Source organism: Hemiscyllium ocellatum (genome assembly GCF_020745735.1).
Source record: "Hemiscyllium ocellatum isolate sHemOce1 chromosome 27 unlocalized genomic scaffold, sHemOce1.pat.X.cur. SUPER_27_unloc_24, whole genome shotgun sequence".
Classification (NCBI taxonomy): Eukaryota; Metazoa; Chordata; class Chondrichthyes; order Orectolobiformes; family Hemiscylliidae; genus Hemiscyllium; species Hemiscyllium ocellatum.
Window position 1 is genome coordinate 452504 of NW_026867492.1, and position 11872 is coordinate 464375.

General features: G+C 48.0%; 3 non-coding genes across 3 annotated transcripts; 1 reads left to right on the top strand and 2 right to left on the bottom strand.

The window, feature by feature from the left end:
• Nucleotides 1-4084: 4084 nt before the first annotated feature.
• trnaw-cca (transfer RNA tryptophan (anticodon CCA)) lies at nt 4085-4156 on the bottom strand. Its single transcript has one exon. It is a non-coding gene; the product is annotated as a tRNA-Trp (tRNA).
• Nucleotides 4157-5550: 1394 nt separating this feature from the next.
• On the bottom strand, nt 5551-5624 carry trnan-guu (transfer RNA asparagine (anticodon GUU)). Its single transcript has one exon. It is a non-coding gene; the product is annotated as a tRNA-Asn (tRNA).
• Nucleotides 5625-10890: 5266 nt separating this feature from the next.
• trnaw-cca (transfer RNA tryptophan (anticodon CCA)) lies at nt 10891-10962 on the top strand. The gene has a single exon. It is a non-coding gene; the product is annotated as a tRNA-Trp (tRNA).
• Nucleotides 10963-11872: the final 910 nt, after the last annotated feature.

Genomic DNA, 11872 nt, shown 5'->3' on the forward strand with positions numbered 1-11872 from the left:
CCAAAGGAAATCAGCTCGAGGTGACATTGAATAATAGCAGAGGATGGTTTCGATCCATCGACCTCTGGGTTACGGGCCCAGCACGCTCCCGCTGCGCCACTCTGCTGCCACGCTCTGAGCCCTGTCCACAGAGCGATTCAGCTTTTCATCTGGCACGCGGCTCGCACGTTCGAGACTGATGTCAAAGACCTCCGCTGCTGTCGTGTGATATGCTGTTTCGCAGACGTACGGAGGCTGTGTAAATAGAAACGTTTTTACTAAATTCCCACATTCTGTTGGTCGAACTGTGATGTGATTTCACACTGAATCACAACATGTGTCGCAGCGCAGACGGAGGCCATGCGGCCCACCTTCGCTCTGCTGGTTCTATACTTAAGTCAACGTGTGTCTATTCGTTTCATTCTCAGCGTAAATCTGCACATCTGAACGTGACCACCGAATTCCCTTTTGTGTTCATTGAATCTTCCTCTTTGTCAATGTCCGACAGGGACTTACTGACACTAACCACTCCCTGTACGAAAACGTTCTTCCTCCTGTCACTTTTACTTGTTTTCCTGGTGACCTTAAAATTCTGCCGAATCGTTGTGGACCTTTCAGGTGTGGGAACATTTTCACAACATTATTTCCTGTTTCTAGGTCCCTCATGACTTGGAAAACTTCGGTTCTCCGAGGAGAGCTGTCCCAATTTTCCAATCTACCTTCATTGCTGACATTCCCCAAACGCCGCACAGCTCACGTCAACCTGTTCGACACGACATCCAACCATTTCACTTCCCTGTTTTCTGCCTTGTCCGTACTCCAGACAGCCCAACCTCGTTTCACCAAGGTGCTTTTTGAGAAAATTAATCAGGCAGTTTTGCACAAGTCAAGTTTTAGAAAAACCTCGGGCTCGTCCGGGATTTGAACCCGGGACCTCTCGCAACTCATCACAGGAAGGCACCCTAAGCGAGAATCATACGCCTAGACCAACGAGCCAGCGAGCCGGCGCGCGATGAGCGCCCCACACCGCTTGAGTGACCTGAGACGTGCTCACTATGAAATACATTTGAGATTGCTCTAAGAATTGCTAGCGGCAAAGAGATTCTCGAACAGCTGCTTCTCATTCAGTCTCCCTGCTGCTGTTTGTCACGTCCCCAGGAATCGGGCTCTCTCCACTGGCAGACAATTCAACCATTTTGTTTTGAAATTTTTCTATGACACCCGAGCGGCCAGTGACAAGCATTACCCTCCTCACCATGGGATACAGAGAACAGGAGAAGACCACGCAGATCTCCACGAGTGTATCAACTCGACTGTGCACATTGGGCCAGTATATCACTGTGAAATATTTATGTCCAAGCTTTTTTTCGGAAGCAGATGAGAAGGCGAGGTGCAGAACAGAGCGCAGTTATAAGGGAAAGCTGCTAAAGACGACATTGAGTGAATAGGAGAGAGTGGGTTATGGTCCCAACACGCAGCCGTTGTGCCAGGGGTTACACTTCGGGTCCACTCTTCCTTCACTCGCAACACCCCACACCCACCTCCCATTGTGCCAAGTCGCTTTCGCCTGCAACCGCCGAATGTGTAACACCTGCCCATTTACCGGCTCCCTCCTGAATATCCAAGGGCTCAAACATACCTGCCAGGTGAAGCAGCACTTTTGCCACAACCTAGTCCACTGCATTCGCTGCTCACAGTGTCGTTTCCCCAATGTAGCATGAAGCATAAACTGGGTGACTGCTTCGCAGAACATCCCGGTTCTGCCCGCAGGGAAAAGGCCCAGACCTTGCGGTTGTCTGCCACTTTAACGCATCACCCTGTTCCCTGGCCAACATCTCTGTCTCAGGCTTGCAGCAGTGTTCTAGCTCCATGCCAAACTTTCCCTTTGATTCTTCTCCTACGCAGACGTGTGAGAGGTCTTGCGTTCAAATCTCAGACGAGCCACCGTTTCTTATCTCGTCCAAAACTGAATGGTCAATTTTCTCACAAAGCACCTTGGTCAAACGAGGTTGGGCTGCCTGTAGTACGAATGGGGCAGAAACCAGGGAAGTGACATCATTGGCGGTCACGTTGAACAGTTTGACGTGAGTGGTGCAGTGTTTGAAAAATGTCAGCAATGAAGTTAGATTGGAAATTTGGGACAACTCTCCTCGGAGAACGAAAGTTTTCCTAGTCATGTAGGATCTAGACTCCGGAAATAATGTTGTGAAAATGCTCTCACGCCTGTGTCAGAGGTCCCGGGTGCCAATCCCAGGCAAACTTTGAGCACAAATGCCCGGACAATTTTCTCAAAAAGCCGCTTCGTTAAATAAGATCGGACTGCCTGAATTAGGGATGGGGCAGAGCTCCGATTGCAGTGAATACGCGAAGGGAAACATTTGTTCAAAGTGAACACAAGGATTGCAGATTTTTCGCCTGCGCAATCCGACTCTGAGTGAATCCTGCAGCTGCATTCCTGCTTAATTCTGAGGGTGATACTTCAGGAAGCGGGGAAGTGAAGGGATTGGAGACAGCACTGAACAGGTTAAAGTGAACGAGGAATGTCAGCAATGAAGGGAGACTGGAAAGTTGGGGCAGTTCTCCTTGGAGAACAGAAGGCTGAAAGCTGGCCTGATTGAAGTTTTCCACGTCATGGAGGGGTCTAGACAGATGAAATAATGTAATAAAAATGCTCCCAGACCTGAAAGGAACGAGAACGATTTGGCAGAGATTTAAAGTCATCAGGAAAATAAGTAAAAGTGACATTAGGACAACCGTTTTCGCACAGGGAGTGGGGTCAGTAAATCCTTGTCTGACAGTGACAAAGAGGCAGATTCAATGGACACAAAAGGGAATTCGGTGGGCATGTTCAATGTAACAATATGCAGATTTACAGGGAGAATGATACAAAAACGGACACTTATTTATTATGGTGTCGAACCAGAAGATCTAAGGTGGGCTGCATGGCCTCAGTTTGCGCTGTCACACATTTTGTGATTCTGAGTGAAATCGGAGTTGGACCAACAGAACGTGGGAAGTTTGACAAGGGGTATATTCTGCCCAACAGGCTACTCCATCACAGCAATGAAGGTGTTTTGACATCATTCTCGAAGGTACATGACACAATGCAGATTCAAAACCGAGTATTCCTTTGAATCACTGAATAATTTGTTTACAGTTATTCAGTTGAGGTGAGTGGAGTTGCGCATTGGGAGCCACTCCAGTTGATCTGTCGAAGCCATTTTCTCCTGTGTGATAGTCCCACCAGCACTCCAATTTGCTGTGCTTCCAGTCAGTAGATGCAGATTACTGTCCCATACTGATACACGGGCCACGATGACCCAGCTGTGGTGACAGGCTTGTGAAGGTCTGAGTGCTATTCTCATGTTCTCTGTCGGACTCCTATGATCCGAATCATCAAACTTCTCTTCTCTGAGATGGGAATAAACTGGTGAAGGTGAAACACATCTGTTGTGGTGTGTTCTATGCGCAGGAGGCCCTGCAGTAATTCCCCACGCTGTTTCACACAGCTTCATCCTCCCGCTCAACTACACTTGGCTAAAAGCTGATTGAACCAAATAGATATCCGCCATTGGGTTTTACTGACACAGTTTATAAACTTCAGGCTAACCGAAAATGTGGAGAGGGGCCGTCAGACTGTGGTTTCCGCTCCTGCTGTTGAATAAATATCACTTCAACTGTGTCCAGTGAGAGGAAATGATTCGTTGTTGTTGGAAAACATTTCTATCTGAACTCGCTGTCACTCTGCTATAACAGGAGGAGCTGGGATCTCCTGATACATTGAAACATCAAGCTGGGAGTCTCTAGATTATGTTGTAAAGGTATCGTAATAATGTTATTCACACCACGCTGTCACCAACTGAATGAAGGGGCTGCGTGTTTAAATCCCGTGATGAACAGTTTGTGTTTGACCTCTCACACTGGGGGGAGCTGAGCATTTACCCAAACACTGGGCACACCACCTCCCTGACACAGTGTTCACAAATAAGCTGACAGCAAAGCTTCACGTGTGATCGAAAGTTTCTGGAAAAAAAGAATTGACTCAACAGATATCCAGAGTGAACGTACTCCTTTCCTGATTTGAAGTGCAAGAAGATGACTTCAGTGAGCCTGACGTGATTTGAACACACAACCTTCTGATCTGGAGTCAGACTCGCTACCGTTGCGCCACAAGCTCACCGAGAGCGCCTAGCCTCTAGTTCATGATTAAGGGAAATGATCGCACTACAATGATTTTACGTTATGAGTAACAACGGAGATCAACAGTTCATGTCTGTTCTGTTTCTCCCCCATCTCCTCCTGTCTGTCGAAACAATTTCCAACTCTCTTTCAATAAAAAGATGACAAGAAACAGAGCCATCATTAACTTTTGAACTGGAGAAGGTTTCTTGTGAAATTAGCTTGAGGCTTGAGGTATGCAAGGTCAAGAGAACTTAGGTAAAACACGGAAACGCTACCCTCATTAGCAGACAGTGAAAGGATTACAAGACGCAAATTAAGCATTTTCGACAAGTGATACAGGGGACTGGGAAGATAAGCATTATAAACTGTGAACGACAGTGTTCTGAAGCACAACACACACATTCAAAGACTGAAAACATTCAGGTCCTGATTAATCAGATTGCATTGTGGTGCTATTCTGCAAAACATCCACTTGCAATATCCGACAAAAGATTAAACAAAGCCCTTCAACAACCAAAGATAATCAGCGTCACTGCTTCCCTTCCACAGTCCCAACATTGTGAAGCAGTATCTTTCACTGGCAAAGGAAGCATCCTTGACCTCAGGCGCCTGCTTCATTTCGATCACGATTTCATGTCCCTCACTGTTCTAGTCTCATTTGCAGACACTTGGCTCACAGCCTCAAAAGAAGCTCTGCGGGTATCTGCTTGTTCCACCCGAACAGGCAATGGGTTGCAGATTCCCACCAGTCCCAATGTGAGTGAAATAGTTTTCCCACTCCACTGACTTGAATCTTAAAGAAGAAGCCGGGGAGCAAGCTCCCTTTCTTTTCGACGACATTTCTCATTTTGTAGTCGGCAGGGGTCACACCTGCGTGGGGAAACCGCAATGGGTTTCAAGTCCATCGCATTAACCACTCAGCCCACGAATACAGAACTACACTGACAGCTTCACTTCGCAGGTCTGTCTGCCTGCGGAGCTGAGAAAGAGTGAATCATCGCAGAGTTTGTTTGAATCCATTCACTTCAGTGATTCGAAAGGGTTAAATATCTGCACACTGCGAGTCTAGGTGTTTCATCGCAAAAGATGAAATGAACTTTCAGTTAAAAACAAATCTAGAAATTTCAGGAGGAACGGAGAAGGTCAGGCAACATCTATGGAAAGAGAATCAGACACAGCATTTCAGAATTCCGTTTTCTCCGACAGGTGACGTCAAACCTGCCGAGTTTCTCTTTTTTGTCTCGGGTCCTCAGCATCCGCAGTCCCTTACGTTAGACAATAATACAATTCAGAAACCCCATTGTGGAGAAGGTTTCCGCTCGGATAACATTTTCCTGACCCCATTAAAGTGCACACAGTCGCGAAGCCAAGGAAGAGGGCAAAACTAAGCGTACCTGGGTGGGTTTGAACCACCAACCTTGCAGTTAACAGCCGAACGCGCTGACCAATTGCGCCACAGAGACAGGCGATGTCGTGGACTGCGCCATCGCTTAGGGGAGGCTATTAATGAATTCATAATTCAGCCTGCCCCGCCTAGAATTACAATTGTCGTCTATCACTTTTACTTTTCCTGAATAATGCCTGGGACATTCATTGTGGAGACACCGGGGACAGTCTGATCCCACCCTCTGCAGACACATCCATGTCACGAGGAACTAGTTTTCTTCCTCCGGGACCGTCGCCCTTCGAGCCTTTCAGTGTTTTGCCTGTTCCCGAGTTCCTTCATTGGCTCGGAGGCGAGAATGGGTTTGAATTCCTGATGTGCACGAACGACAATTCTTTCAATGTCTCAGATCAGTTCATGTCCCGAGAACATCAGAGTCAATCTCCCAGCCTCTTCAACAAGGGGACGGTGTCTGGGCTGTCTCTGCTCAGTCGGACGGTTCATCTTTCATTCTCATCTAAATCCGCTTCCCAAAGAGTTTCTAAAGGTTCACAAAGCTGGAGACTGGGATTTCTGTTTTGCTTCATGAACATTTTTCCATTTCCTAACTGACAATATTTTGCCAAAATCTCTTCCCAAGTGTACGCCATGCTTCATTTCCAGGGATGAGGAATTTCCATTGTGGGGAGACATTCCCAAGGTTGGGAATGTTCGCTTTGGAGCAAAGAAGTTTAACTGGAGATTTCCTGGGGCTGTTGGTAATGATGGGAGAAGAAGCGGTGGGAATGGGCAGATTAATGATCAGAAGAACCAATTGCCACTAACCAGAGTCAGTTACCAGAGGACAGAAATTGAAGTTCTTGAATGAAAAGCAGCACTTGTGCCTAATAAACACAGAGAATACTGCAGAAAGCCAACAGGTCGTGTATCATCTGTGGAAAGGTAAACAGAGCTGACGTTTTGAGTCTGGCACGCTGTTTGTTCCGAACACGAGTTTCCTGCATGGAAATCAATTCCCAGACATGAGAAAACGGGACTTTATTGAGACGGGTTTTGTGAAGTTTGAGCGATAATGCAAACAACAGGAAGTCATTTAAAATCGCCAGCGAAGAAAGCATAGTCAGCAGGTTACCACCCTGGGCGGGGAAGCCCCAAAGGATCTCCACGCCAGCACTTTAAATGTTCGGCCACAACTACACTCCCAAAGTTGTGGTCAAAAATTTCTCATGGAATTGCTCTAACAGGAAAGGTGAGTACTGGACTTGTCCTGTCCGCGCCATAGCCCCAACGTTTCCTGTTCCCCTGGATTTGATCAGGACAGAGGAGGCTGATGGGAGATTGAATTGAATTACACACATTGATGAGGGACAGAGCGGGTGGGAAGGATCCATTTCCGTGCGTAGAGAGATGAATAATCAGGGCCGAAAATAAGGAGCCACTTCAAGAAATTTGGGGTTCATTCAGCAAAGCTAATGTAGAACTGTTCACAGAAAATGGTGATGAAAGTCTCTCGAGTTATTTTGATGAGAAATGTTGAAAATGCTAATACAAACGATAGAATGAACGTAGATTGGTAAATGTATTTGGTGACAGTTCTGTTCATGCCCTGTGAGCGAAACGTGGATTTGAAGAAATAAAAGGGACATTCTGAAAATGTGTTGCTGGTTAAAGCACAGCAGGTTAGGCAGCATCTCAGGAATAGGGAATTCGACGTTTCGAGCATAAGCCCTTCATCAGGAATGAGAGAGAGTAGCCAAGCAGGCTAAGATAAAAGGTAGGGAGGAGGGACTTGGGGGAGGGCGATGGAGGTGGGATAGGTGGAAGGAGGTCAAGGTGAGGGTGATAGGCCGGAGTGGGGTGGGGGCGGAGAGGTCAGTAAGGAGATTGCAGGTTAGGAGGGTGGTGCTGAGTTGAGGGAACTGACTGAGACAAGGTGGGGGGAGGGGAAATGAGGAAACTGGAGAAATCTGAATTCATACCTTGTGGTTGGAGGGTTCCCAGGCGGAAGATGAGGCGCTCCTCCTCCAGCCGTCGTGTTGTTATGTTCTGCCGGTGCAGGAGTCCAAGGACCTGCATGTCCTCGGTGGAGTGGGAGGGAGAGTTAAAGTGTTGAGCCGCGGGGTGGTTGGGTTGGTTGGTCCGGGCGGCCCAGAGGTGTTCTCTGAAGCATTCCGCAAGTAAGCGGCCTGTCTCCCCAATATAGAGGAGGCCACATCGGGTGGAGGTTGGGTTGGTGGGGGGGGTGTGGATCTGACGAGGGAGTCACGAAGGGAGTGGTCCTTGCGGAACACTGATAGGGGAGGGGAGGGAAATATATCCTTGGTGGTGGGGTCCGTTTGGAGGTGGCGGAAATGACGGCGGATGATACGTTGTATGTGGAGGTTGGTGGGGTGGTAGGTGAGAACCAGTGGGGGTTGGAGGAGCGGGGCTCAAGGGCGGAGGAGCGGGAAGTGGAGGAGATGCGGTGGAGGGCATCGTCGATCACGTCTGGGGGGAATCTGCGGTCCTTGAAGAAGGAGGCCATCTGGGCTGTGCGGTGTTGGAACTGGTCCTCCTGGGAGCAGTTGCGGCGGAGATGAAGGAATTGGGAATATGGGATGGAGTTTTTGCAGGGGGCAGGGTGGGAGGAGGTGTAGTCCAGGTAGCCTCTTCGTAGGATATGTGGAACAGTCGATCTTCCGCAACTACACTGGCACCACCTCCCACCTTTTCCTCCGCTACATCGATGACTGTATCGGCGCTGCCTCGTGCTCCCACGAGGAGGTTGAACAGTTCATCAACTTTACCAACACCTTCCATCCCGACCTGAAATTCACCTGGACTGTCTCAGACTCCTCCCTCCCCTTCCTAGACCTTTCCATCTCTATCTCGGGCGATAACCGACTGACTCCCACAGCTACCTGGACTACACCTCCTCCCACCCTGCCCCCTGCAAAAACTCCATCCCATATTCCCAATTCCTTCGTCTACGCCGCATCTGCTCCCAGGAGGACCAGTTCCAACACCGCACAGCCCAGATGGCCTCCTTCTTCAAGGACCGCAGATTCCCCCCAGACGTGATCGACGATGCCCTCCACCGCATCTCCTCCACTTTCCGCTCCTCCGCCCTTGAGCCCCGCTCCTCCAACCGCCACCAAGACAGAACCCCACTGATTCTCACCTACCACCCTACCAACCTCCGCATACAACATATCATCCGCTGTCATTTCCGCCACCTCCAAACGGACCCCACCACCAAGAATATATTTCCCTCCCCTCCCCTATCAGCGTTCTGCAAGGACCACTCCCTTCGTGACTCCCGCGTCAGATCCACACCCCCCACCAACCCTACCTCCACCCCAGGCACCTTCCCCTGCAACCGCAGGAAATGTAAAACTTGCGCCCACACCTCCACACTCACTTCCCTCCAAGGCCCCAAGGGATCCTTCCATATCCGCCACAAGTTCACCTGTACCTCCACACACATCATCTATTGCATCCGCTGCACCCGATGTGGCCTCCTCTATATTGGGGAGACGGGCCGCTTACTTGCGGAACGCTTCAGAGAACACCTCTGGGCCGCCCGGACCAACCAACCCAACCACCCCGCGGCTCAACACTTTAACTCTCCCTCCCACTCCACCGAGGACATGCGGGTCCTTGGACTCCTCCACCTGCAGAACATAACAATACGACGGCTGGAGGAGGAGCGCCTCATCTTCCGCCTGGGAACCCTCCAACCACAAGGTATGAATTCAGATTTCTCCAGTTTCCTCATTTCCCCTCCCCCCACCTTGTCTCAGTCGGTTCCCTCAACTCAGCACCGCCCTCCTAACCTGCAATCTCCTTACTGACCTCTCCGCCCCCACCCCACTCCAGCCTATCACCCTCACCTTGACCTCCTTCCACCTATCCCACCTCCATCGCCCTCCCCCAAGTCCCTCCTCCCTACCTTTTATCTTAGCCTGCTTGGCTACTCTCTCTCATTCCTGATGAAGGGCTTATGCTCGAAACATCGAATTCCCTATTCCTGAGATGCTGCCTAACCTGCTGTGCTTTAACCAGCAACACATTTTCAGCTGTGATCTCCAGCATCTGCAGACCTCATTTTTTACTCTAATAAAAGGGACATTAACAACATTGATCTGAAATTGGATACGGTACAAGAAAAGGAGCCATCACTAACAGTTGGCTTTTGAACTGGAGAATGTTTCTCGTGAAATTAGCTTGAGGCTTCCGGTATGCAAGGTCAAGATAACTTAGGTAAAGCACTAATTAGCAGACAGTGAAAGGATTACAAGACGCAAATTAAACATTTTCGACAAGTGGTACAGGGGACTGGGCAGATTAATATTATAAACTGTGAACAACAAAGTTCTGGAGCACAACACTTACATTCAAAGACCGAAAACATCCAGGTCCTGATTAATCAGATTGCATTGCGGAGCTTTTCTGCAAAACATCCACTTGCAATATCCGACAAAAGAGTGACAAAACCCATCCCTGTTAGCCCAGGATAGAAAATCCGAAGGGATGAAGGTTTGCTTATTTTCTGATGATTCACAAAACTAAGACTGGGTTTTGGTGATTGTTTCCTTTCCACTCCCAGGAGCCGCAGTGGTTGAGGCGTTGAGTTGGGGAAAGTAAAATGTGCCCGTGAGCAGCGTGTGAGGCTGTTTCAGCTTCCCCTTCATCTGACAGCGCTGTGACTTGACTCCGATGTTCTCAGAGATATTTATTGACGGGAGACAGTGGATACAATTTGCATTTTGGAAAACATTGATACTTTCCTCATGTTCAGAATTAAAAGTGTAATTACTCATGGGATGGAGCAGAATCTAACGGATTGGCCCGTTGATTTAAATGTAGACATATGTTGCTTCATATGGTGTATATTTGATATTATTCACTGTTATAAAAGCTTTGTGGCTATTGTTTTTCACATTCTAATCTAGCACTGAAGTTATATTCTGTATTTCTTGTCATCTTTTTTAATCGAATAGGACAGCAGAAAGTCATTCAGCAACTTTACTGGTTTGTTTTTCTCATGTAGCCTTGACATTTCATTTCCATTGTCCTTGATTCCTCCCACCATATCTCCTGCATATAAACCGACATTTTCCCAATCACCATCAGTTCTGTGGAAGGGTCACCGGCAACTCCTGTTTTTTGTTTCTGATATACAGCATCCGCAATTCTTTCAGATTTTCATTGAGACAGAGTTGGAAATTGTTTCGAGAGACAGAAAGAGAGGGGGGAGAAACAGAACAGACATGAACTGTTGATCTTCGTTGTTACTCAGAACGGAAAATCATTGCAGTGTGATCACTTCCCTTAAGTATGAATAGAAGCGACCAGCTCTCTGTGAGCTTGTGGCGCAACGGTAGCGCGTTTGATTCCAGATTAGAAGGTTACGTGTTCAAATCACGTCAGGCTCACTAAATATCGGCTTCTTACATTTCACCTTCAAGGAAGGATTGTGCTCCGTCCATACATTTGTTGAGCTAAGTCTCCTTTGTGTAAACTTTCGATCCCACCAACAGCAAATTCTTTCCTCTCACTGCACACAGTTGAAATTATCATTATTCAACATAAGGAGCGGAAACTACAGTCTGACGGCCCCTCTCAACATTAACGGTGAGCCTGAATTTTATAAACGGTGTCACTAAAATACTGTGGCGGACACTGATTTGGTTCAATCGATTTTTTTGCCAAGTGTAATTCACCGAGAGGATGCTGCTGTGTGAAACAGCGTGGTGAATTACTGCAGGGCCTCCTGCACATGGGACACACCGAAACTGATGTGTTTCACCTTCACCAGTTTATTCCTACTCTCGGAGAAGAGAAGTTTGATTATTCGGATCATAGGAGGCCGACAGTGAACAGGAGAAGAGCACTCAGACCTTCACAAGCCCATGTATCAGTATGGGACAGTAATCTGTATCTACTGACTGGAAGAACAGCAAATTGGAGTGCTGGTGGGACTATCACACAGGAGAAAACGGCTTCGACAGATCAACTGGAGTGGCTCCCAATGCGCAACTCCGCTCACCTCAACTGAATTACTGTAAACAAATTACTCAGTGATTCAAATGAATCCTCAGTTTTGAATCTGCATTGTGTCATGCACCTTCGAGAATGATGTCAAAACACCTTCATTGCTGTAATGGAGTATCCTGTTGGGCAGAATATATCCGTTGTCAAATTTCCTCCATTCTGTTGGTCCAACTCCGATTTCACTCAGAATCACGAAATCCGTGACAGCGCAGACTGAGGCCATGCAGCCCACCTTAGCTCTGCTGGTTCAAAACAATATGTAAATACGTGTCCCACTCTGTCGCCTGTTCT